Here is a 25,048-nt window from a genome sequence, read left to right on the forward strand (position 1 = left end):
GTCATTTAGAAATCCATCCAATAATGACTCATTATTATTATTCAGAGTATGTGAGCATTTATCAGGCTGTTACAATTTGGACAATGTGAGAGTTTGTTGTGAGATCAAGTTGGCACACTTCCCACCATTATACAAGTATCACATCCACCCACCACAGGGAAGAGACAGTCACTCCCCTGGAGCCAAACTTCCAAATGTTAACACTCATCTCACCTTTTCCCCCTTCATTAAAACCAGTCGAATAACTGGCCTGAGGACCCACGGTCGAAAGCAGCGGCACAGCTGTTGAGAGGTGGTGTATACTATTGCCCATCACTCAAGTGCACGCTGTGCCGTCGTAGCAGAGGTAGTTCGGCCACTTTCCAATTTCCCTCACAGTGGCTCGACCTTTCTGCCGTCTGTGTTTTCTCCCTTTTATTAATGCTGGGAGTTTGTTTGCCTGTGGTGTTGGGAGTGCCAGGTCCCCGTGGTGGCCCAGTCTCGGGCCTCTCTGCCTGACTGACATGCTAATTGAAACCCATTCTCTGCGTGGGCTAGCTGTGTAATGAGAGCCAGTCTGGTGAGGTGGAACCTGGTAGTCCTGATAGTAGCCCTCCTCCGCTCTGGCATCCCTGCAAGGCATCTCTCTCTCTCTCTAAATTAAGTTATTCTGATACTGAGGGGAGAGCTGGCCTAGCAACATCATGTCTCCGTTGCCAAGGACTATATGAGGGTGAAGTAATGTTCACCAGTTGGCAATGTGTTTTTATTGTCCCTTCAAATTGCACAACAAACTGGAGAAACGCTATGTGTTTTAGTCCGTAGACAACTCTGAATAGTCTTAGGAATAGTTATGGAGGGCGGGTAGCCTAGCGGTTAAGAATCCCCTAGGTGACAAATCTGTCAATGTGCCCGTGAGCAAGGCACTTAACTCTAATTGCTCCTGTATGTCACTCTTGATAAGAACGTCTGCTAAAATGTAAATGTAAATAGTGTAAGCTCTGGGGCCAACTTTTTAAGGATTGGCATCCCGTCACAGGACAGTTGTAAATCATGCAGCGCGTTATGTCAAGATTGCAGATTTTAGAGAAACAACAAATGTCAGGACATATAAGTGTCTTGTATCGGCTGAAAGCTTAAATTATTGTTAATATAACTGCACTGTCCAATTTACTGTAGCTACTACTGCGAAAAAATGTCATGCTATTGTTTGAGGAGAGCTCCTAACAACAAAACATTTTTTTCACCGCGATAGGTTTGATAAATTCACCTCTGGAGGTGAAATATGTACTTACATTCTGAAATCTTGCTCTGATTTATCATCCAAAGGTCCCAGAGGTAACATGAAGTGTAGTTTTGTTAGATAAAATCATATCCTAAAAAGGTCCATATAGCATGCCCGATTGATTTTGTATTTCCACTCGTTCAATTTGCAAAGAAAGGAATCTGTGAAAATGTCACCCTAAAAGTTGTTTCAACGAGTCAAATCACATTCATATGTATTCCTCAGAGATCCTAGAAGGTAACAAGACTTCACTATATCATTAGGGGTGTAGTATATCCTATAGGACACCATATTTGTTCAGAGAGCGATCATGGCACGCCGATGACGCCAGTGGTCATCACATGAACAACTGTATCTTTGTCAAATAAGCATCACTCGTGGTCAAACAAAGCTAGCTAGATAGCCAATGAGTTGGGCTTTACGGGAGTATCCGGAAACCATGTTCCTGTCGTAAAATGTAGCTACTAACCTTGTATGACAGCATGCCTTTTCATTTTGGACAAAAAAATATAAGGGTATTCAAAGTTATGAAAACTGGTTGTTTTGCAAATGTTGAACTTATAATATGACTACTCATTCTTGGAAAGCTAAATCAAAGTCCAATTATACAGATTTGACAATGTTTTTGCAGACAAATGTTATATGATTGCGAATGTCTCCTTCACAGTTTGCTCAAATATACATGGGGACTTCACACTAAAAGTATTGTAGTTCACTCATACTTCAAGTTATCCATCTGAAACTTTGCACATGCACTGCTGCCATCTAGAAGGACACTATCTGAATTACAACAAGAGTGATGGCTAGAATTGTGACCTTTCTCTTGCATTTCAAAGTTGGTAGTAGGAAAAGACTGGTTGGTTTTTATTTGTATTTTCTTCTACCAGATCTATTGTGTTATATTCTCCTACATTCAATTCACATTTCCACAAACATCAAAGTGTTTCCTTTCAAATGGTACCAAATATATGCATATGCTTGCTTCAGGGCCTGAGCTACAAGCAGTTAGATTTGGGTATGTCATTTAGGCGAAAATTGAAAAAAAGCGGGCTATCCCTAAAACATTTTCAGTCATTGATGATCTGACTAGCTTTATTTGACATAATACTTTTCAATATGTACATTATAAGCTTCTGGTCAGCGGGGTGGTGGCACCGGGATCCTCATCTCTCCCAAGTGGTCATTCTCTCTTTCTCCCCTTACCCATCTGTCTATCGCCTCCTTTGAATTCCATGCTGTCACAGTTACCAGCCCTTTCAAGCTTAACATCCTTATCATTTATCGCCCTCCAGGTTCCCTCGGAGAGTTCATCAATGAGCTTGATGCCTTTGATAAGCTCCTTTCCTGAGGACGGCTCACCTCTCACAGTTCTGGGCGACTTTAACCTCCCCACGTCTACCTTTGACTCATTCCTCTCTGCCTCCTTCTTTCCACTCCTCTCCTCTTTTGACCTCACCCTCTCACCTTCCCCCCCTACTCACAAGGCAGGAAATACGCTCAACCTCATCTTTACTAGATGCTGTTCTTCCACTAACCTCATTGCAACTCCCCTCCAAGTCTCCGACCACTACCTTGTATCCTTTTCCCTCTCGCTCTCATCCAACACTTCCCACACTGCCCCTACTCGGATGGTATCGCGCCGTCCCAACCTTCGCTCTCTCTCCCCCGCTACTCTCTCCTCTTCCATCCTATCATCTCTTCCCTCTGCTCAAACCTTCTCCAACCTATCTCCTGATTCTGCCTCCTCAACCCTCCTCTCCTCCCTTTCTGCATCCTTTGACTCTCTATGTCCCCTATCCTCCAGGCCGGCTCGGTCCTCCCCTCCCGCTCCGTGGCTCGACGACTCATTGCGAGCTCACAGAACAGGGCTCCGGGCAGCCGAGCGGAAATGGAGGAAAACTCGCCTCCCTGCGGACCTGACATCCTTTCACTTCCTCCTCTCTACATTTTCCTCTTCTCTCTCTGCTGCTAAAGCCACTTTCTACCACTCTAAATTCCAAGCATCTGCCTCTAACCCTAGGAAGCTCTTTGCAACCTTCTCCTCCCTCCTGAATCCTCCTCCCCCTCCCCCTCCTCCCTCTCTGCAGATGACTTCGTCAACCATTTTGAAAAGAAGGTCGACGACATCCGATCCTCGTTGCTAAGTCAAACGACACCGCTGGTTCTGCTCACACTGCTCTACCCTGTGCTCTGACCTCTTTCTCCCCTCTCTCTCCAGATGAAATCTCGCGTCTTGTGACGGCCGGCCGCCCAACAACCTGCCCGCTTGACCCTATCCCCTCCTCTCTTCTCCAGACCATTTCCGGAGACCTTCTCCCTTACCTCACCTCGCTCATCAACTCATCCCTGACCGCTGGCTACGTCCCTTCCGTCTTCAAGAGAGCGAGAGTTGCACCCTTCTGAAAAAACCTACACTCGATCCCTCCGATGTCAACAACTACAGACCAGTATCCCTTCTTTCTTTTCTCTCCAAAACTCTTGAACGTGCCGTCCTTGGCCAGCTCTCCCGCTATCTCTCTCAGAATGACCTTCTTGATCCAAATCAGTCAGGTTTCAAGACTAGTCATTCAACTGAGACTGCTCTTCTCTGTATCACGGAGGCGCTCCGCACTGCTAAAGCTAACTCTCTCTCCTCTGCTCTCATCCTTCTAGACCTATCGGCTGCCTTCGATACTGTGAACCATCAGATCCTCCTCTCCACCCTCTCCGAGTTGGGCATCTCCGGCGCGGCCCACGCTTGGATTGCGTCCTACCTGACAGGTCGCTCCTACCAGGTGGCGTGGCGAGAATCCGTCTCCACACCACGTGCTCTCACCACTGGTGTCCCCAGGGCTCTGTTCTAGGCCCTCTCCTATTCTCGCTATACACCAAGTCACTTGGCTCTGTCATAACCTCACATGGTCTCTCCTATCATTGCTATGCAGACGACACACAATTAATCTTCTCCTTTCCCCTTCTGATGACCAGGTGGCGAATCGCATCTCTGCATGTCTGGGCAGACATATCAGTGTGGATGACGGATCACCACCTCAAGCTGAACCTCGGCAAGACGGAGCTGCTCTTCCTCCCGGGAAGGACTGCCCGTTCCATGATCTCGCCATCACGGTTGACAACTCCATTGTGTCCTCCTCCCAGAGCGCTAAGAACCTTGGCGTGATCCTGGACAACACCCTGTCGTTCTCAACTAACATCAAGGCGGTGGCCCGTTCCTGTAGGTTCATGCTCTACAACATCCGCAGAGTACGACCCTGCCTCACACAGGAAGCGGCGCAGGTCCTAATCCAGGCACTTGTCATCTCCCGTCTGGATTACTGCAACTCGCTGTTGGCTGGGCTCCCTGCCTGTGCCATTAAACCCCTACAACTCATCCAGAACGCCGCAGCCCGTCTGGTGTTCAACCTTCCCAAGTTCTCTCACGTCACCCCGCTCCTCCGCTCTCTCCACTGGCTTCCAGTTGAAGCTCGCATCCGCTACAAGACCATGGTGCTTGCCTACGGAGCTGTGAGGGGAACGGCACCTCAGTACCTCCAGGCTCTGATCAGGCCCTACACCCAAACAAGGGCACTGCGTTCATCCACCTCTGGCCTGCTCGCCTCCCTACCACTGAGGAAGTACAGTTCCCGCTCAGCCCAGTCAAAACTGTTCGCTGCTCTGGCCCCCCAATGGTGGAACGAACTCCCTCACGACGCCAGGACAGCGGAGTCAATCACCACCTTCCGGAGACACCTGAAACCCCACCTCTTTAAGGAATACCTAGGATAGGATAAAGTAATCCCTCTCACCCCCCCTTAAAAGATTTAGATGCACTACTGTTCCACTGGATGTCATAAGGTGAATGCACCAATTTGTAAGTCGCTCTGGATAAGAGCGTCTGCTAAATGACTTAAATGTAAATGTTATAAGGTTGCCTCTCCATTTTGTTGGTTGCGATTAAAGCCAGGATACAATAGACCACCCTGGCTACTGTTAATCTCTTTAATATTTTAATTTGATTTCTTCTATGCTCTCGGAGGTGGTTCTGAGGACGTAACCAGGGTTTGAGGTTTTTTTTAGGTCTGGAAGGGGCTAAATTACTGCATTTCTATAGAATAATATAAACATATAAATGCTAATTGAAGAACAGCAAAAACAAGCAAAAATGACCCAGACATTATTGCCTTGGCTGATGTAGGTTCACTTACCTCAGTCAATCTACAAACACATAGCCTTAGCTCTACAATTGTAATGTTATACCTTTGAACGGGGGGAAATATGAGAAACAATTTATACTGATACATATCAACAGCAACTGTTAAGTCAGTTTGATATTTTGTATTTTATTAGGGGATCCCCATTAGCTGTTGCAAAAGCAGCAGCTCCTCTTCCTGGGGTCCACACAAAACATAAAACATGACATAAAACATAACATTAATAAAAGAACAGCTTTTTTAAAGGCACACGTAGCCTACATATCACTGCATACACACAAACTATCTAGGTCAAATAGGGGAGAGGCGTTGTGCCGTGAGGTGTTGCTTTATATGTTTTTTCAACCAGGTTTGCTGTTTATTTAAAGAATATGAGATGGAACTGAGTTCCATGCAACAATGGCTCTATATAATACTGTACGCTTTCTTGAATTTGTTCTAGATTTGGGGACTGTGAAAAGACCCCTGGTGGCATGTCTGGTGGGGTAAGTGTGTGTGTCAGAGCTGTGTGTAAGTTGACTATGCAAACAATTTGGGATTTTCAACACAATGTTTCTTATGAAGAGAAGAAGTGATGCAGTCAGTCTCTTCTCGCCTCCAGAGAGACTGGCATGTGTAGTATTTATATCAGCCCTCTGATTACAATGAAGAGCAAGACGTGCAGCTCTGATCTGGGCCAGCTGCAGCTTAACTAGGATTTGGTTGCAGCACTGGACCAAACAACTGGACAATAATCAAGATTAGACAAAACTAGAGCCTGCAGAACTTGCTTTTTGGAGTGTGGTGTCAAAAAAGCAGAGCATTGTAATGATGAATTGCATAAAATCATCAACTCTTTAAATAAATCTCTTTTCTCAAATTACATAGTGTTCACACTTGTATTCCTAGGCATTACTAATCAAGCTCTGCACAAACAGACATTCATGGAGCACACAGATGATTGTATTATCACATTTTCATGATTTATTAGAATATGAATTAGGATTCTGTATTAATATCAGTAAAGGTGGGTAGTGGGTAAACTATAAACTCCAGTGGGAGATCGAGATAAGATGAACAACCACCGATATAAATTAATAGGTATTACATTTTTTGAACTGTAATGTTTGCATTTTTATCAAAATGGCCTTTGCCCGGGCATCTTGCAAAAACACTATCAGCAGCGTCTCCAGTTGCCAACTTGAGCCGACTGCGAGATGGGGTAGTTTGTTTCACTTCTCAGGCCCACAAGTTAGCCATTTGAGAAAGTGGTGAATGTGCTGCTAAAAAGGCATATCCGGGAGCCAACTCCGCGGAACGCATGCGAACATAACGAACAATCTCACGGTTCATGATTCCACTCGTTAGTAAAGAGGCAGGTGAAAATAGATTTCAGTCAGATCAAGAATATAAGCATTCTGAGCTTTGATCAACATTGGGAGCAACATTTTAGATGTTGACTCGTAATTGGTTTTCATTATTGTGTACAAATATATAGCATAGACTGAGGTCTGGACGTCGATGTCCTCATATGTAGTTACGGCCCTGGGTTGTTCTTTGTTACTGAGAAAATCAAATTGGGTTCAGTGTGAGTACCATTGATCCATGCATTTGGGCTTCAAAGTTCTCTGTCACAACAAAAGCATTAGGGCAAACATGGCATGCGGTGAATGGCATAAGAAACCTTTCTTGTTTCCACCCGGCACAGCTAGAAGAGGACTGGCCACCCCTCAGAGCCTGGTTCGTCTCTAGGTTTCTTTATAGGTTCCTGCCTTTCTAGGGAGTTTTTCCTATCCACCGCGCTTCTACATCTGCATTGCTTGCTGTTTGGGGTTTTAGGCTGGGTTTCTGTATATTACTTTGTGACATCTGCTGATGTAAAAAGGGCTTTATAAATAAATTGCTTTGATTAAATATTATCTAGCATGTACTGTTCCAATACAAAAAGGCCCCCTAAAAAGATTGTCTGGGCTACATTGTTTGGGCTACTTCCTCTCGGTACAATTGCAGTTGATGAGAGCCATTTAATTTGGTTTCAGTCCACGTTGTTGGACGCACTGGAACCTTTCTGACTTGACGAATTTAAATCAGAACCGGAACCAGGAAGGCCTGAATTCAAAACTTAACTACAGTGAACATATTAGGACAGCATCAGTCTCAGGCTGTCCTAATATGCACACTGTACATAACATCACTCACTTCATTTAGACACCTCATGTCTTAAGTGTTGATCACTTAGCACCTGTGCTCGGTATAATGAAGATTAGTGAGCTGCACAATTTAGTGGCCTTTGGAAGAAGCCAATTAGTCCCAATTATAGTGTCCTTGGTGGATGTATCGCTCCTATACCTCCTGACAGAGCTGTTGGCTTTGATATGCTTTCATTTAGCTGACTGGCTCCCCCTGGGAATGACAGACAGGTAGGAAGTCGAGGAGGATGGGTGAGAGGGGGATAGAGTGAGGATAAATAAATTGGAAGAAGAATGAGAGGGGGTTGAGTGAGAAAGTAGAGAAAAGGAGAGAGTGAGCAAGCGAGAAAGAGAGAGAAAATGAGAGAGAATGCAGTCTTTGTACTCCAGCGCTGGAGGGCTGGTATACCCTCCTCTGAGTGGACTTGTCTCATCCATAGTCATGTGTTTGGAGTTATGTCTGTGCTGAGGAGAGCAGGCAAGTAGCCGCAAGATGTTGCTCATCAGCCATCTCACACTCTCAGGGAAAAGCAGCTGGGATCTGTTCAACATCGATTTACACAAGTGTGTGTGTGCGCACGTGCGTGCATGTTTTTGTGTACATGCCAACATGAATGACATTCAACAAAAAAGTCATTTGCTGCCTCCCGAGCGGCACAGCGGTCTAAGGCACTGCATCGCAGTGTTGCGGTGTCACTACAGCCTGGGGTTGAATCCCAAACTGTGTCATTAACGACCGTGACCTGGAGTCCCATAGGGCGGCGCACAATTGGCCCAGCGTTGTCCGGGTTAGGGGAGGGTTTGGCCGGGGGGGGGGGGGCTTAACTTGGATTATCACTGACAAATTGGTGCAGGTGGCTTCCGGGTTAAGCGAGTGGGTGTGAAGAAGCGCGGTTTGGCGGGTCATGTTTCAGAGGACGCATGACTCGACCTTTTGCCTCTCCTGAGCCCGTTTGGGAGTTCCAGCAATATAACAAGATCGTAATCACAAAATTGTGTGAAAAAGGGGGTACATTTTTTTAAATAAAAGGTAATTTAATACTTTTGAAAACATTCTGCTTGTTGGTCTGAATGTGACAAGGTATTGTTATATTGACACTTGAGACACTTAATAAGTGTTGTTAGTGACTTTCGCATTGAGTAAATTAATTCATACATAAGGAAAAGAGGCTTTGGGGAAATATCCGTGAATTGAAAAATTATATTATTATTCAAAAGCACTATATTTTCTAAGTATTAAAAAAATGCTGCTGGATACACAAACTATGCAAATATGAAATAGTCACTTGTAATCCATTTGAGAAATAAAACTGCTCAAGGGGGTATTTAATGTAAATCCGGGGAAAGAAATACTAATTCCTAATCTTACCCATCTTTCCATTCTTTAAAGAGTTTTTGGCAAAGTGCACAGCACATAAGGATGGATTGCTCTATCCCTCGAAGTAACTTTGTTCTCTGCTCCAAATTAACTTTCCTTCAATGGTTGATTGATGTCAATGGGAGCTATCCATAAAAAACTAGGAGTTATGCACACCGATTGCAGTTCAGGATACTACCCCCCAAAATTCGTAATTTATTTCAAAGGTTGATAACACCTTCACTTTGGTGAATCCAAATATGTGTTAGTAAAACATCTGGTAGAGTAACTTATTTGACACATGTCACCTTTCATGAAGTGAAACTATTTGAACTCATGTATACTTTTTCTGGAATACATGAAGACTGTCCTTATCTGTAACAAATTACAATGTTTTACTAGTAAAGAAAATAAGGGAATACACTTCTCGTTACTAAAATGTTAGCAGCGTTTCTTAAAAAGGGGAGAAGAAAATGTGCATTGCAATTTCAGAAAATGTCCTTATAATACATTGAGCTCCCAAAGTATTGGGACAGTGACACGTTTTGTATTGTTTTGGCTCTGTACTCCAGCACTGTGGATTTGAAATGATACAATGACTAAGAGGTTAAATTGTAGAGGGTATATTCATCCATATCGGGTGAACCATTTAGAAATTACACCACATTTTGTTCATAGTCTCACCATTTTAGGGGACCAAATGTATTGGGACAAATTAGCTTATGTGTATTAAAGTAATAAAAAGTTAATTATTTGGTCCCATATTCATAGCCCTCAATGACTATATCAAGCTTGTGACTATAAATTTGTTGGATGCATTTGCTGTTTGTGTCACGAATCCCGCCGAAGATGGTGCCTCTTCCTGTTCGGGCGGCGCTCGGCGGTCGTCGTCGCCGGCCTATTCGCTGCCATCGATTCCCTTTCCTTTTGTTTCTGTTAGTTGGGTCTAATTGGTTAGTTTTGTTTGTAGGCTATTTAAGGGCCCTAGGCCCGCTGGGTATTGTGAGGGCTTGTTCTCTGTTTATTGGTGTTGGTTGATTAGTGTGATCTCTATTTTTCCGGACAGTTTTAGTCCTGTTTATTTTGGCGGGTTGTTTCATGCGCCCTTGTGTTTTGCATGTCCGTGTCTCCGCTGTCTTTGGAATAAAAGATCCACTTACGGAATTACCTGCTCTCTGCGCTTGACTCCTCCACTCACCATTCAAAGAAGTCCTAACAGTTTGTTATGGTTGTGTTTCAGATCATTTTGTGCCCAATAGAAATTAATGGTAAATAATGTATTGAGTCACTCTTATTGTGAATAAGATTACAATATGTTTCTAAACACTTCTACATTAATGTGAAAGCTACCATGATTATAGAAAATCCTGAATGAATTGTGAATATTGATGAGTGAGAAGCTGCAGAGGCATAAATAGCATACCCCCAAAATATGCTAACCTCCCCTGTTATTGTTATTCTCTACTAAGTTATATGGAATTGTTTTAAGAACATCCTATCAAGGATCAGTTAGCTATTTGATTTTATATTTTAAGATCCCTTGAAGTATCTAACAAATATGCAGTACCAGTCAAAAGTTTGGAAACGCCTACTGATGCAAGGGTTTTTCTTTATTTCTACATTGTAGAATAATAGTGAAGACATAAACTATGAAATAATACATATGGAATCATGTAGTAACCTCAAAAGTGCTATACACATCATATATGTTATGTTTGAGATTCTTCAAAGTAGCCACCCTTTGCCTTGATGACAGCTTTGCACTCTTGGCATCCTTTCAACCAGCTTCATTTGGTAGACTGCATTTCAATTAACTTCTTGGTGACAGGGGGCAGTATTTTCACGTCTGGATGAAATGCATGCCCAAATTCAACTACCTGCTACTCATCCCCAGAAGATAAGATATGCATATTATTAGTAGATTTGGATAGGAAACACTCTGAAGTTTCTAAAACTGTTTGAATCATGTCTGTGAGTATAACATAATGTATTTAGCAGGCGAAACCCCGCGGACAAACCATTCAGATTCGTTTTTTGAGGTCGCTCTCGTTTCATTGGGAATCCAGATTTGCAGTTCCTATCGCTTCCACTGGATTTCAACAGTCTTTAGAAATTGTTTGAAGTTATTCCTTTGTGTAATGAAGAAGTACGGCCATCTTGAACAAGGGTCACTTGAAGTGTACTGTTAGATAGAAGCGCGTGACCAGAAAGCATGCTTCAGATCATCCCGTCTTCAATGTTATCGATTATTTACATAAAAAAATACCTAAGTTGTATTGCAAAAGTAGTTTGAAATGTTTTGGCAAAGTTTACAGGTAACTTTTGAGATATTTTGTAGTCACGTTGACCAAGTTGGAACCGGTGTTTTTCTGGATCAAACGCGCCAAATAAATGGACATTTTGGATATATATTGATGGAATTAATCGAACAAAAGGACCATTTGGGATGTTTATGGGACATATTGGAGTGCCAACAAAAGAAGCTCATCAAAGGTAAGGTATGAAATATATTTTTATTTCTGCGTTTTGTGTCGTGCCTGCAGGGTTGAAATATGGTTTCTCTCTTTGTTTTCGGAGGTGCTATCCTCAGGTAATAGCATCGTTTGCTTTCTGAAATCTGACATGTTGGCTGGATTCACAACAAGTGTAGCTTTAATTTTATATCTTGCATGTGTGATTTAACGAAAGTTAGATTTTTATAGTAATTTATTTGAATTTATTTGGCCCTCTGCATTTTCCCTGGATTTCGGCCAAGCTAGTGTCCCACATTTCCCAGAAAGGTCAACAGGTGTGCCTTGTTAAAAGTTAATTTGTGGAATGTATTTCCTTCTTACTGCATTTGAGACAATCAGATGTGTTGTGATAAGGTAGGGGCAGTATACAGAAGACAGCCCTATTTGGTAAAAGACCAAATCCATATTATCGCAAGAACAGCTCAAATAAGCAAAGAGAAATGACAGTACATCATTACTTTAAGACATGAAGGCCAGTCAATCCGGAAAATGTCAATAACTTAAGAAGTTTCTTCAAGTGCAGTCGCAAAAACCATCAAGCGCTATGATGAAACTTACTCTCGGGAGGAACGCCAAAGGAAAGGAAGACCCAGAGTTAACTCCGCTGCAGAGGATAAGTTCATTAGAGTGACCAGCCTCAGAAATTGCAGCCCAAATAAATGCTTGTGGTGGTTAATTTCTTTTCTATCAAATAAGGAAGGACAAATTTATCACACAAGTCAGAGTTATACTTAAACTAAATATTTATTCACTTATTAATAAGGGAGCAGGTCAATACAACACACACATATAAAGTGAATTGATTGACTGCTCTACGTTAATGATTGCTGGTCAACGAATCACCCTCAGATGATTCGTTGAGAACCCTGAGACAAAGGTATAAAGGTATTTTATAGCCAAGATACACCCCCTTCAGTCTACATGACAAACAACAGATGTATGGAATGGGTCACAAGGTTAAAATGTGTATGAGAGGTACATATAATTCACAGCAGCCAGTATATGCTGTAAAAACTGTTCTCGTTGTTTGGAAACCAGGGTCTGGCTCCGAGCCATCTCTCCCTGGTACCTTATAGAACAGAAACATTAACTCATGCTCTGGAATGCGGTATCACCCAAAGACATTGTAAATCTCCTGTCAGTGTAAAATCTCCCAGAGGCCCACTTTCAGTTCACACATACACAATAGAGTTATACCAACACTCTATTCTGTTGCAAAAAACAACCATTTGATGCAATTACAGTATTATAACATAATCATGCAATTTTGCTCTCACATTCCCACGTTTTGAGAGTTCTCTCAACTTAAAAGACAATTACAAGATTTAAAAACATTAATTCACATGAAAAAATGCATACATTCTTCATAAAACAGGAAGCATAAAAGCAATAATGAATTGCATGGGTTCCTGCATGTGACCAGCTGCTATAGCACTGGCTCAACCTCCTCCCAAGAAACTTACCACGGTCTCCCATTTCATCCTCCAACACTTATTCTAAGCATTCTTCAAATTTGTCATGATGCACAGTCACCTGCACGAACCCATTAAGAAAAATAAAAGATGCATACAGTTTTTACGATTCAAGGCTATATCTCTCATAGACTGTTGCATTAAATGATTAAGAATATAAACCTGTTTAACAAATCTAGAACTCTAACTGTCTCCCGCTATGATGTGGGCGTGCCCCAAGGGTCAATACTGTTCAACCTGTACATTAATGGTCTGCCTTCTGTCTGTACTGGGTCTGAAGTTCAAATTTATACAGATGATACAGTGATATATGTGCATGCAAAGAGCAAACAACAAGCTGCACAAGAACTCACAACTGAAATGGTCCAGGTTACAAAGTAGCTCAGTGAATGTTTGCATCTCAATGGAAAAAAACTGTCCGCATGTTTTTCACAAAGAGAGCAACTGATGCCACTGAGCCAGATGTCTATGTGTCAGGGGAGAAGCGTCAGATGGTATCTAATTTTAAGTACCTTGGCATCATACTTGATTCCAACCTCTCTTTTAAAAAGCATATGAAAAAGGTAACTCAAATAACCGAATTCAACCTAGCTAATTTCCAATATATACGAAATTGTTTGACTACAGATGCCGCAAAACTGTACTTCAAATCTATGATACTCCCCCACTTAACATTACTGCTAGACTAGTTGTGCCCAAGCTTGCTGTACAACATTAAACAGAAAACCCAAACCTATGGCAGCAGATCCACAAGTTCTGCCATGAGAGGTGACTGTATAGTGCCCTACAGGAAAAGCACCTTTAGTCAATCTGCTTTCTATGTGAGAGTTTCCCATGTCTGGAATACCCTGCCATCAAACACACACAACTGTACCACATATCACAGCTTAAAAAAAGATATGGCTAGAGGCCAATCAGACTAGTGAAAATAATCCATAGCTCTGTATTGCCACTTTCCATGTCTATAGCTGGTGAAATCTGTATTGTTGTTTTTTTTGCGTGCTACGCTTTGTTTGTTCTATGTTGCTCTGCGTGTGCTCACTGCTCATTGATTGTCTGTATTGTTATTGTACTTGTTTTTAATAACCTGCCCAGGGACGGCTGTTAAAAATTAGCTGGCTGGCTAAAACCAGCTCTTTTACTGAAACATTGATTCATGTGCACTATCCCTGTAAAAATAAAAAATAAACTCAAACTCAAACTGCAATCCACTTTATTAATGACCGGACATTGTTCCACGTAATGGAAACAGATTATAATGTTAGAATACATTAACTTCCTGCTCAAATTCACTGGTGTTACCTAAAGCTATAAAACCAGCAACAGTAATCAGAAATGATCACAGAATGTTTCCGATTCAACTATTCAGACCTCTACTGCAAATATCCCACTGCATCCCTTACAACCCGATATAGCCCAGAGAGCATGACTAACTCTTCCATTCTTACCAGTAGGAAAACAATATAACCCTTTCTCAAACAACGTTCTGCGCTTACCTCTATAGTAAGGTTTTAAACAAACTTGACAATTATCTGCTCTCTTTCGGCTTCCTACTTATGAAATGTCTAAGACATTAAAAGTAACATGTAATGCGCCAAGTTTATAAAATACACACAAAAAAAAACATTTTGGTGAGCACAATACTACAGCCATTTACTTCCCACTTCCCTCAGTTCATTGCAGTTGTATCCTGCAATAAGTAATAGCCATGTTTAGATGTCAATTATGATCATGGTCACAGCTCTATCGCAATTACCTATCCGCTATTATTATAATTCATTAGATATAGGTAACTGTCGATTATTTGATTCAGTTCTGTAAATACGACTCCAGAACATTTAGGCAACAGACAACGTATTACATCGAAATCGCCTCGCTATTTATGTTGAATTAATTAGCCTTTCAATTTGAACTAAGTCGTTCAAACATTCTATTTATATCTTAAACAAACACTGGCGGCAGTATCTATCCAGGCAAAACATACCAATACTTGAATTACAATCAGAAACCCATATTTTTGTCAATATCACAGACCCAATGCTATTGAAATGAAGAAATCCCACAAATAACCCAATTACAATGGTTTATAGTCTTAACATAGGGCACATAATAATGACACAATTCCCTGAAAATAGCCTTAATTAAAGGTCCAAGCATTTCTCCACAGAAATTCTCACATGCGCAAAAGGAATATATTAGCAGGCAATGAGTTAAATTTCCCCTCTCTACCCTACTGATGTTACATGGGGGGGAAATGAACTATATTCTGGTAATCTGACCAATGAAACATATGCGGTGGTACTTAATGAATATGATGTCAGTTTGGTTGTCATCTGAGACATTCTCATCAATTAATTTATTTATTTATTTCACCTTTATTTAACCAGGTAGGCAAGTTGAGAACAAGTTCTCATTTACAATTGCGACCTGGACAATCAATGATAAGATGACAAACTCTACAGTGGAAAGTCTACACATCAGAGTTATCGGATTCACATGGAATTGTTGTTCAATATAAATGTTTGGATATGAAATTATTTGTGATGGGATGAAATGTGATTTTGGGTTTTCATAAGATAGGGCTCTGCTCAATCAGTGGCCCGCCCCTGTGAAGGGACATGGGCTATAAAACTTTTCAAACACGCCCTCCTCTCCCTTCCTATATAAGCCCTTGACGACAATATAACCTCCTGTTCCGAGGAAGTGAGGACGACGGTCCGATGTCAGAATGGTTCAGATAATAACTACAGAACGAAGACAACATCATTGTGAGCTTTGGTTGCGAATGGTATGAACTTTGAACTCTTACTCATTACAGAAGTGATACCTCTTAGCCATTTAGTTAGCAACAGCCACTGCAAACGAGGGTTAGGAAGGAACAGACAGAGTATCCCGTCTACCACACAACGACGTTACTACAACGTATTCAATTTACCATTCAGAGACATTCTTCAAGGGACAAAGGACTCGGTTGGGCAACACGGCCTTCCATCCATCTACCACCAACCTACCGAAGCGCAGCTCAGAGTAAATATTTATTGCATTTTCCTTTTCCAAATGGGCGGTAATTTAGAATGCATAAGATACTGTATTTACGATAGCACAGCTTCGCCCTTTGTTCCTCAGTCTTCCCGCTCTTTTACTCAAACCCAGCCCCTTTTCTTTTGTGTAACAAGCTGTCATATTGTCACGTTCTGACCTTTATTTCCTTTGTTTTGTCTTTATTTAGTATGGTCAGGGCGTGAGTTGGGCAGTCTGTTTGTTTTTCTATGTTGGTTTTTGTGTTCAGCCTGGTATGGTTCTCAATCAGAGGCAGGTGTCATTAGTTGTCTCTGATTGAGAATCATACTTAGGTAGCCTGGATTTCACTGTTGGTTTGTGGGTGTTTGTTTCTGTGTGAGTGTTTGTCACCACACGGTACTGTTTCGGTTTTCGTTTTCATCACATCGTTTATTGTTTTGTATTTCAGTGTTCAGTTCTTTTTTAATAAATCGTCATGAACACTTACCACGATGCATCTTGGTCCGATCCTTACTCCTCTTCAGACGAAGAGGAAATCTGCCGTTACAGAAACACCCACCACAAAAGGACCAAGCGGCGTGGTAACAGGCAGCAGCATTAGCGAACACAAGACTCCTGGACTTGGGAGGAGATTATGGACGGTAAAGGACCCTGGGCAGAGCCAGGGGAATGTCGCCGTCCCAAGGCAGAGCTGGAGGCAGCGAAGGCAGCGAGGCGCTGGTATGAGGATGCAGCATGGCAGCGCGGCTGGAAGCCCGAGAAGCAGCCCCAAATTTGGGGGGTGGCACACGGGGAGTGTGGTGAAGCCAGGTAGGAGACCTGCGCCAACTTCCCGTGCTTACCGGAGGGAGAGAGGGACCGGGCAGGCACCGTGTTATGCAGTGGAGCCAGGTGCCATGAAGCCGGCTTTACGCATCTGGTCTCCAGTGCGTCTCCTCGGGCCGGCGTACATGGCACCAGCCTTACGCATGATGTCCCCGGTTCGCCAGCACAGCCCAGTGCGGGCTATTCCACCTCGCCACACTTTTTTTATTTTTTATTTCACCTTTATTTAACCAGGTAGGCTAGTTGAGAACAAGTTCTCATTTGCAACTGCGACCTGGCCAAGATAAAGCATAGCAGTGTGAACAGACAACACAGAGTTACACATGGAGTAAGCAATTAACAAGTCAATAACACAGTAGAAAAAAAATGGGCAGTCTATATACAATGTGTGCAAAAGGCATGAGGAGGTAGGCGAATAATACAATTTTGCAGATTAACACTGGGGTGATAAATGATCAGATGGTCATGTACAGGTAGAGATATTGGTGTGCAAAAGAGCAGAAAAGTAAATAAAAAAAATAATTTAAAAAAACAGTATAAAAACAGTATGGGGATGAGGTAGGTGAAAATGGGTGGGCTATTTACCAATAGACTATGTACAGCTGCAGCGATCGGTTAGCTGCTCGGATAGCTGATGTTTGAAGTTGGTGAGGGAGATAAAAGTCTCCAACTTCAGCGATTTTTGCAGTTCATTCCAGTCACAGGCAGCAGAGTACTGGAACGAAAGGCGGCCAAATGAGGTGTTGGCTTTAGGGATGATCAGTGAGATACACCTGCTGGAGCGTGTGCTACGGATGGGTGTTGCCATCGTGACCAGTGAACTGAGATAAGGCGGAGCTTTACCTAGCATGGACTTGTAGATGACCTGGAGCCAGTGGGTCTGGCGACGAATATGTAGCGAGGGCCAGCCGACTAGAGCATACAAGTCGCAGTGGTGGGTGGTATAAGGTGCTTTGGTGACAAAACGGATGGCACTATGATAGACTGCATCCAGTTTGCTGAGTAGAGTGTTGGAAGCCATTTTGTAGATGACATCGCCGAAATCGAGGATCGGTAGGATAGTCAGTTTTACTAGGGTAAGCTTGGCGGCGTGAGTGAAGGAGGCTTTGTTGCGGAATAGAAAGCCGACTCTTGATTTGATTTTCGATTGGAGATGTTTGATGTGAGTCTGGAAGGAGAGTTTGCAGTCTAGCCAGACACCTAGGTACTTATAGATGTCCACATATTCAAGGTCGGAACCATCCAGGGTGGTGATGCTAGTCGGGCATGCGGGTGCAGGCAGCGATCGGTTGAAAAGCATGCATTTGGTTTTACTCGCGTTTAAGAGCAGTTGGAGGCCACGGAAGGAGTGCTGTATGGCATTGAAGCTCGTTTGGAGGTTAGATAGCACAGTGTCCAATGACGGGCCGAAAGTATATAGAATGGTGTCGTCTGCGTAGAGGTGGATCAGGGAATCGCCCGCAGCAAGAGCAACATCATTGATATATACAGAGAAAAGAGTCGGCCCGAGAATTGAACCCTGTGGCACCCCATAGAGACTGCCAGAGGACCGGACAGCATGCCCTCCGATTTGACACACTGAACTCTGTCTGCAAAGTAATTGGTGAACCAGGCAAGGCAGTCATCCGAGAAACCGAGGCTATTGAGTCTGCCGATAAGAATATGGTGATTGACAGAGTCGAAAGCCTTGGCGAGGTCGATGAAGACGGCTGCACAGTACTGTCTTTTATCGATAGCGGTTATGATATCGTTTAGTACCTTGAGCGTGGCTGAGGTGCACCCGTGACCGGCTCGGAAACCAGATTGCACAGCGGAGAAGGTACGGTGGGATTCGAGATGGTCAGTGACCTGTTTGTTGACTTGGCTTTCGAAGACCTTAGATAGGCAGGGCAGGATGGATATAGGTCTATAGCAGTTTGGGTCCAGGGTGTCTCCCCCTTTGAAGAGGGGGATGACTGCGGCAGCTTTCAATCCTTGGGGATCTCAGACGATATGAAAGAGAGGTTGAACAGGCTGGTAATAGGGGTTGCGACAATGGCGGCAGATAGTTTCAGAAATAGAGGGTCCAGATTGTCAAGCCCAGCTGATTTGTACGGGTCTAGGTTTTGCAGCTCTTTCAGAACATCTGCTATCTGGATTTGGGTAAAGGAGAACCTGGAGAGGCTTGGGCGAGGAGCTGCGGGGGGCGGAGCTGTTGGCCGAGGTTGGAGTAGCCAGGCGGAAGGCATGGCCAGCCGTTGAGAAGTGCTTATTGAAGCTTTCGATAATCGTGGATTTATCGGTGGAGACTGTGTTACCTAGCCTCAGTGCAGTGAGCAGCTGGGAGGAGGTACTCTTGTTCTCCATGGACTTCACAGTGTCCCAGAACTTTTTGGAGTTGGAGCTACAGGATGCAAACTTCTGCCTGAAGAAGCTGGCCTTAGCTTTCCTGACTGACTGCGTGTATTGGTTCCTGACTTCCCTGAACAGTTGCATATCACGGGGGCTATTCGATGCTATTGCAGTCCGCCACAGGATGTTTTTGTGCTGGTCGAGGGCAGTCAGGTCTGGAGTGAACCAAGGGCTGTATCTGTTCTTGGTTCTGCATTTTTTGAACGGAGCATGCTTATCTAAAATGGTGAGGAAGTTACTTTTAAAGAATGACCAGGCATTCTCAACTGACGGGATGAGGTCAATGTCCTTCCAGGATACCCGGGCCAGGTCGATTAGAAAGGCCTGCTCACAGAAGTGTTTTAGGGAGCGTTTGACAGTGATGAGGGGTGGTCGTTTGACTGCGGCTCCGTGGCGGATACAGGCAATGAGGCAGTGATCGCTGAGATCCTGGTTGAAGACAGCGGAGGTGTATTTGGAGGGCCAGTTGGTCAGGATGACGTCTATGAGGGTGCCTTTGTTTACAGAGTTAGGGTTGTACCTGGTGGGTTCCTTGATGATTTGAGTGAGATTGAGGGCATCTAGCTTACATTGTAGGACTGCCGGGGTGTTAAGCATATCCCAGTTTAGGTCACCTAACAGAACAAACTCTGAAGCTAGATGGGGGCGATCAATTCACAAATGGTGTCCAGGGCACAGCTGGGAGCTGAGGGTGGCCGGTAGCAGGCGGCAACAGTGAGAGACTTATTTCTGGAGAGGGTAATTTTCAAAATTAGTAGTTCGAACTGTTTGGGTATGGACCTGGAAAGTATGACGTTACTTTGCAGGCTATCTCTGCAGTAGACTGCAACTCCGCCCCCTTTGGTAGTTCTATCTTGACGGAAGATGTTATAGTTGGGTATGGAAATCTCTGAATTTTTGGTGGCCTTCCTGAGCCAGGATTCAGACACGGCAAGGACATCAGGGTTAGCAGAGTGTGCTAAAGCAGTGAGTAAAACAAACTTAGGGAGGAGGCTTCTGATGTTGACATGCATAAAACCAAGGCTTTTTCGATCACAAAAGTCAACAAATGAGGGTACCTGGGGACATGCAGGGCCTGGGTTTACCTCCACATCACCCGCGGAACAGAGAAGGAGTAGTATGAGGGTGCGGCTAAAGGCTATCAAAACTGGTCGCCTAGAGCGTTGGGGGCAGAGGATAAGAGGAGCAGGTTTCTGGGCATGGTAGAATATATTCAGGGCATAATGCACAGACAGGGGTATGGTGGGGTGCGGGTACAGCGGAGGTAAGCCCAGGCACTGGGTGATGATGAGACAGGTTGTATCTCTGGACATGCTGGTTGTAATGGGTGAGGTCACCGCATGTGTGGGAGGTGGGACAAAGGAGGTAACAGGGGTATGCAGAGTGGGTCTAGGGGCTCCATTGTGAACTAAAACAATTATAACTAACCTGAACAACAGTATACAAGGCATATTGACATCTGAGAGAGACATACAGCGAGGCATACAGTAATCACAGGTGTTGAATTTGGAAAGCTAGCTAAAAACAGTAGGCGAGGCTAATCCGCTAGCACAACAAACAGCAGGTAAAATGGCGTTGACTAGGCAACGGGGCCGACAGGTAAGACAAACAAGCAGAAAGGAGTACCGTGATTAATGGACAGTCCAGCGTGCGTCAGCTATGTAGCCAAGAGATCAGTGTCCAGGGGGCAGCGGTGGATGGGCAGGGGGCTGGCGAGTGTTATCCAGTTTTTTTTTTTTTTTTTTTTTTTTTTTTAACTAACAATGACTAACTAGCTTGTAGCTAGTTAGCTGGTTAGCGTCTGGAGGTTCTTGAGTGTGTCATAAAAATAAAAATAAGAGTAAAAGTAATAGCGATTCCGTATCACATTGGGTGAGGCAGGTTTCCGGAAGGTATAAACAAATTAAAAATCAAAAAGAGATAGAAAGTAAATGGGGTCAGAGAGTGATTGGGACGCGGTGGTACAGACGGTTAGCAGGCCTGTGCTAACAAGCTAACAGTTCGTAGGCCCGAGCTAGACAAGGTAGCAGTTAGCGGACCGGAGCTTGACAAGCTAGCCGTTAGCAGGCCGAATTAGCAAGCAGGGAGATAGCGAGGGCTAGAGAGTTAACCTTTGGGGGACGTCGCGATGGGGTGAGTCTGTTTATTTATTCCTCTTCATGCGGTGAGCTGGAGATACAGCGATTCAGAAAGCTCGCGGGCCTTGGCCAGCAGATGGATCTTTGGCGATGTCGCAGCGGAAAAGCCTGTTGAAACCCCCTCGGACGTTTATGTCGGCGGACCAGTCGTGATGGATCGGCGGGGCTCCGTGTCGGCAGTAGAGGGTCAGTAGAGGGTCCAGGCAAATTAGGTATTTTTGGACCTCTTCGGGTAGTCGGGAGATGGGCTTAGCTCGAGGCTAGCTCCAGGCTAACTGGTGCTTGCTCTGGGACAGAGACGTTAGCCAGGAGTAGCCACTCGGATTGCAGCTAGCTATTTACGATGATCCGGTATAAAGCTTCAGAGCTTGCGGTAGGAATCCGGAGATGTGGTAGACAAAAAGCAGTCTGATATGCTTTGGGTAGATGTCGCGCTGGTGTCCTAGTTAGCGTTGAAGACCGCTAGCAGTGGCTAGCTAGTAGCTAGTTAGCGGCTAGCTTCTGATGAGGGTTCCGATTCTAAAGCATAGAAAAAGCAGATCCGTACCACATTGGGTGATGCGGGTTGCAGGAGAGTATATTCAGCCTGTGGTTGGGAAGTGAGATTAAAATATGTACGAAATATATACGGGAAAAAAAAAGAGGAAAAAACTATATTTACACTATACAGGACGGGACAAGACAAAACACACGTCCGACTGCTACGCCATCTTGGATACATTGTGGCCAACACTGGCCTGGCTACACTGGCCTGGCTACCGGGATCATTCAACCAGGTAAGGTTGGGCAGAGTCGGTGCTCAAGAGCTCCAGTGCGCCTGCATGATCCGGTCTATCCAGTGCCACCTCCACGCACCAGCCCTCCGGTGGCAGCCCCCCGCACCAGGCTCTCTCTCCGTCTTCTGCCTACAGGTGCTCCCGCCTGTCCAGCGCTGCCAGAGCCTTCCTCCTGTCCTGAGCTGCTAGAGCCTCCCGTCTGTCCTGAGCTGCTAGAGTCTCCCGTCTGTCCTGAGCTGCTAGAGTCTCCCGTCTGTCCTGAGCTGCTAGAGTCTCCCGTCTGTCCTGAGCTGCTAGAATCTCCCGTCTGTCCTGAGCTGCTAGAGTCTCCCGTCTGTCCTGAGCTGCTAGAGTCTCCCGTCTGTCCTGAGCTGCTAGAGCCGCCAGTCTGTCCTGAGCCGTCAGAGCCGCCAGTCTGTCCTGAGCCGTCAGAGCCGCCAGGAGGTGCCAGAGCCGTCAGTCAGCCAGGAGGTGCCAGAGCCGTCAGTCAGCCAGGAGGTGCCAGAACCGTCAGCCAGCCAGGAGCTGCCAGCCGTCAGCCAGCCAGGAGCTGCCAGAGCCGCCTGTCAACTTGTTAGCCATTGTTCGTGCAGATAACCAAGAATTTACAACTTTCAGATGAGACTGAATTAAGATGACGATTAATATTGACTGCTATTGATGTAAAATATTACTAGGTCTTTAAGAGTTTATTCGGAAGATAACAGCTCTATAAATGTTATTTTGTGGTGCCCGACTCTCTAGTTAATTACATTTACATGATTAGCTCAATCAGGTAATATTAATTACGGAGAAATTATTTTATAGAATAGCATGTCATATCACTTAATCCGGCATAGCCAAAGACACGACACTAGGAAACAGATCTTGAGCTTTTTAATTAAAGCAGATTATATTTTCTCATTCAACATATTTCAATTACTTTACTACATCACATTAATCCCGCAATGATAATTATTTTGATGTACGACGTTATAAATTATGTCGAGATTCCATCTTAATCCGCTCTGACTTTATGGAAAAAGTTTTATTCAATAAATATAGCAACTCCTCTCATACTGAGAAGAAGAAACAAATGAATTTTCCGGCCTTAATAATGCTTAAACCTCATCTTTCTCAAATGAGCCATTAACTTCTTGGATATAGGGGGCGCTATTTTAATTTTGGGATGAAAAAGGTTCCCATTTAAACAAGATATTTTGTCACGAAAAGATGCTCGACTATGCATATAATTGACAGCTTTGGAAAGAAAACACTCTGACGTTTCCAAAACTGCAAAGATATTGTCTGTGAGTGCCACAGAACTGATGTTACAGGCGAAACCCAGATAAAAATCCAATCAGGAAGTGCCGCATTTTTTTAAACTGCCTCATACCATAAGAGACTACATCTACCAGGTGGTCGCTTGGTGTCCTCTGTTGCAATTATTGCGTAATCTCCAGCTGCAGTATTTTTCCGTTTGCTTCTGATGAGAAACCAACTGTCACGACTGATATATTATCGAATAGATATGTGAAAAACACCTTGAGGATTGATTCTAAACAACGTTTCCCATGTTTCTGTCGATATTATGGAGCTAATTTGGAAAAAAAGTTTGGCGTTGTAGTGACTGCATTTTCCGGTCTTTTTCTTAGCCGAACGTGATGAACAAAATGGAGCTATTTCGCCAACACAAATAATATTTTGGGAAAAAAGAACATTTGCTATCTAACTGAGAGTCTCGTCACTGAAATCGAAGTTCTTCAAAGGTAAATGATTTTATTTGAATGCTTTTCTTGTTTTTGTGAAAATGTTGCCTGCTGAATGCTAGGCTTAATGCTATGCTAGGCTATCAATACTCTTACACAAATGCTTGTGTAGCTTTGGTTGAAAAGCATATTTTGAAATATCTGAGATCTGTCATCTGAGATGACAGTGTTGTTAACAAAAGGCTAAGCTTGTGTTTCAATATATTTATTTCATTTAATTTGTGATTTCCATGAATAGAAAAAGTTACGTTATGCTAATGCATTATAGTTGAAGTATTTTTCTGTCGATTTCTCAGCCAAGCAGGATGAACAAACGTGATGTTTTTCGCCTACAAAAATATTATTTTGGAAAAAAGGAACATTTGCTATCTAACAGAGTCTCGTCATTGAAATCGTCCGAAGTTCTTCAAAGGTAAATTATTTTACCTTAGCATTATGCCATGCTAAACTTACACAAATGCTTGTCTAACGTTGGCTGTAAAGCATATTTTGAAAATCTGAGATGACAGTGTTGTTAACAAAAGGCTAAGCTTGTGTTTGAATATATTTATTACATTTCATTTGCGATTTTCATGAATAGGAAACGTTGCGTTATGGTAATGCGCTTGAGGCTATGATTACGCTCCCGGATACGGGATTGCTCGTCGCTAGAGGTTAAAGGGACCAACTCAAAATCTACACCTACGTATGGGTTGCTTAAATTACATGTCATTATTTTTTTTATTTTTTTTTATTTTTATTTCACCTTTATTTAACCAGGTAGGCTAGTTGAGAACAAGTTCTCATTTGCAACTGCGACCTGGCCAAGATAAAGCATAGCAGTGTGAACAGACAACACAGAGTTACACATGGAATAAACAATTAACAAGTCAATAACACAGTAGAAAAAAAATGGGCAGTCTATATACAATGTGTGCAAAAGGCATGAGGAGGTAGGCGAATAATACAATTTTGCAGATTAACACTGGGGTGATAAATGATCAGATGGTCATGTACAGGTAGAGATATTGGTGTGCAAAAGAGCAGAAAAGTAAATAAATAAATAAAATAAAAACAGTATAAAAACAGTATGGGAATGAGGTAGGTGAAAATGGGTGGGCTATTTACCAATAGACTATGTACAGCTGCAGCGATCGGTTAGCTGCTCGGATAGCTGATGTTTGAAGTTGGTGAGGGAGATAAAAGTCT

The sequence above is a fragment of the Oncorhynchus nerka genome, linkage group LG22 (genome assembly GCF_034236695.1).
Source record: "Oncorhynchus nerka isolate Pitt River linkage group LG22, Oner_Uvic_2.0, whole genome shotgun sequence".
NCBI classification, from domain to species: domain Eukaryota; kingdom Metazoa; phylum Chordata; class Actinopteri; order Salmoniformes; family Salmonidae; genus Oncorhynchus; species Oncorhynchus nerka.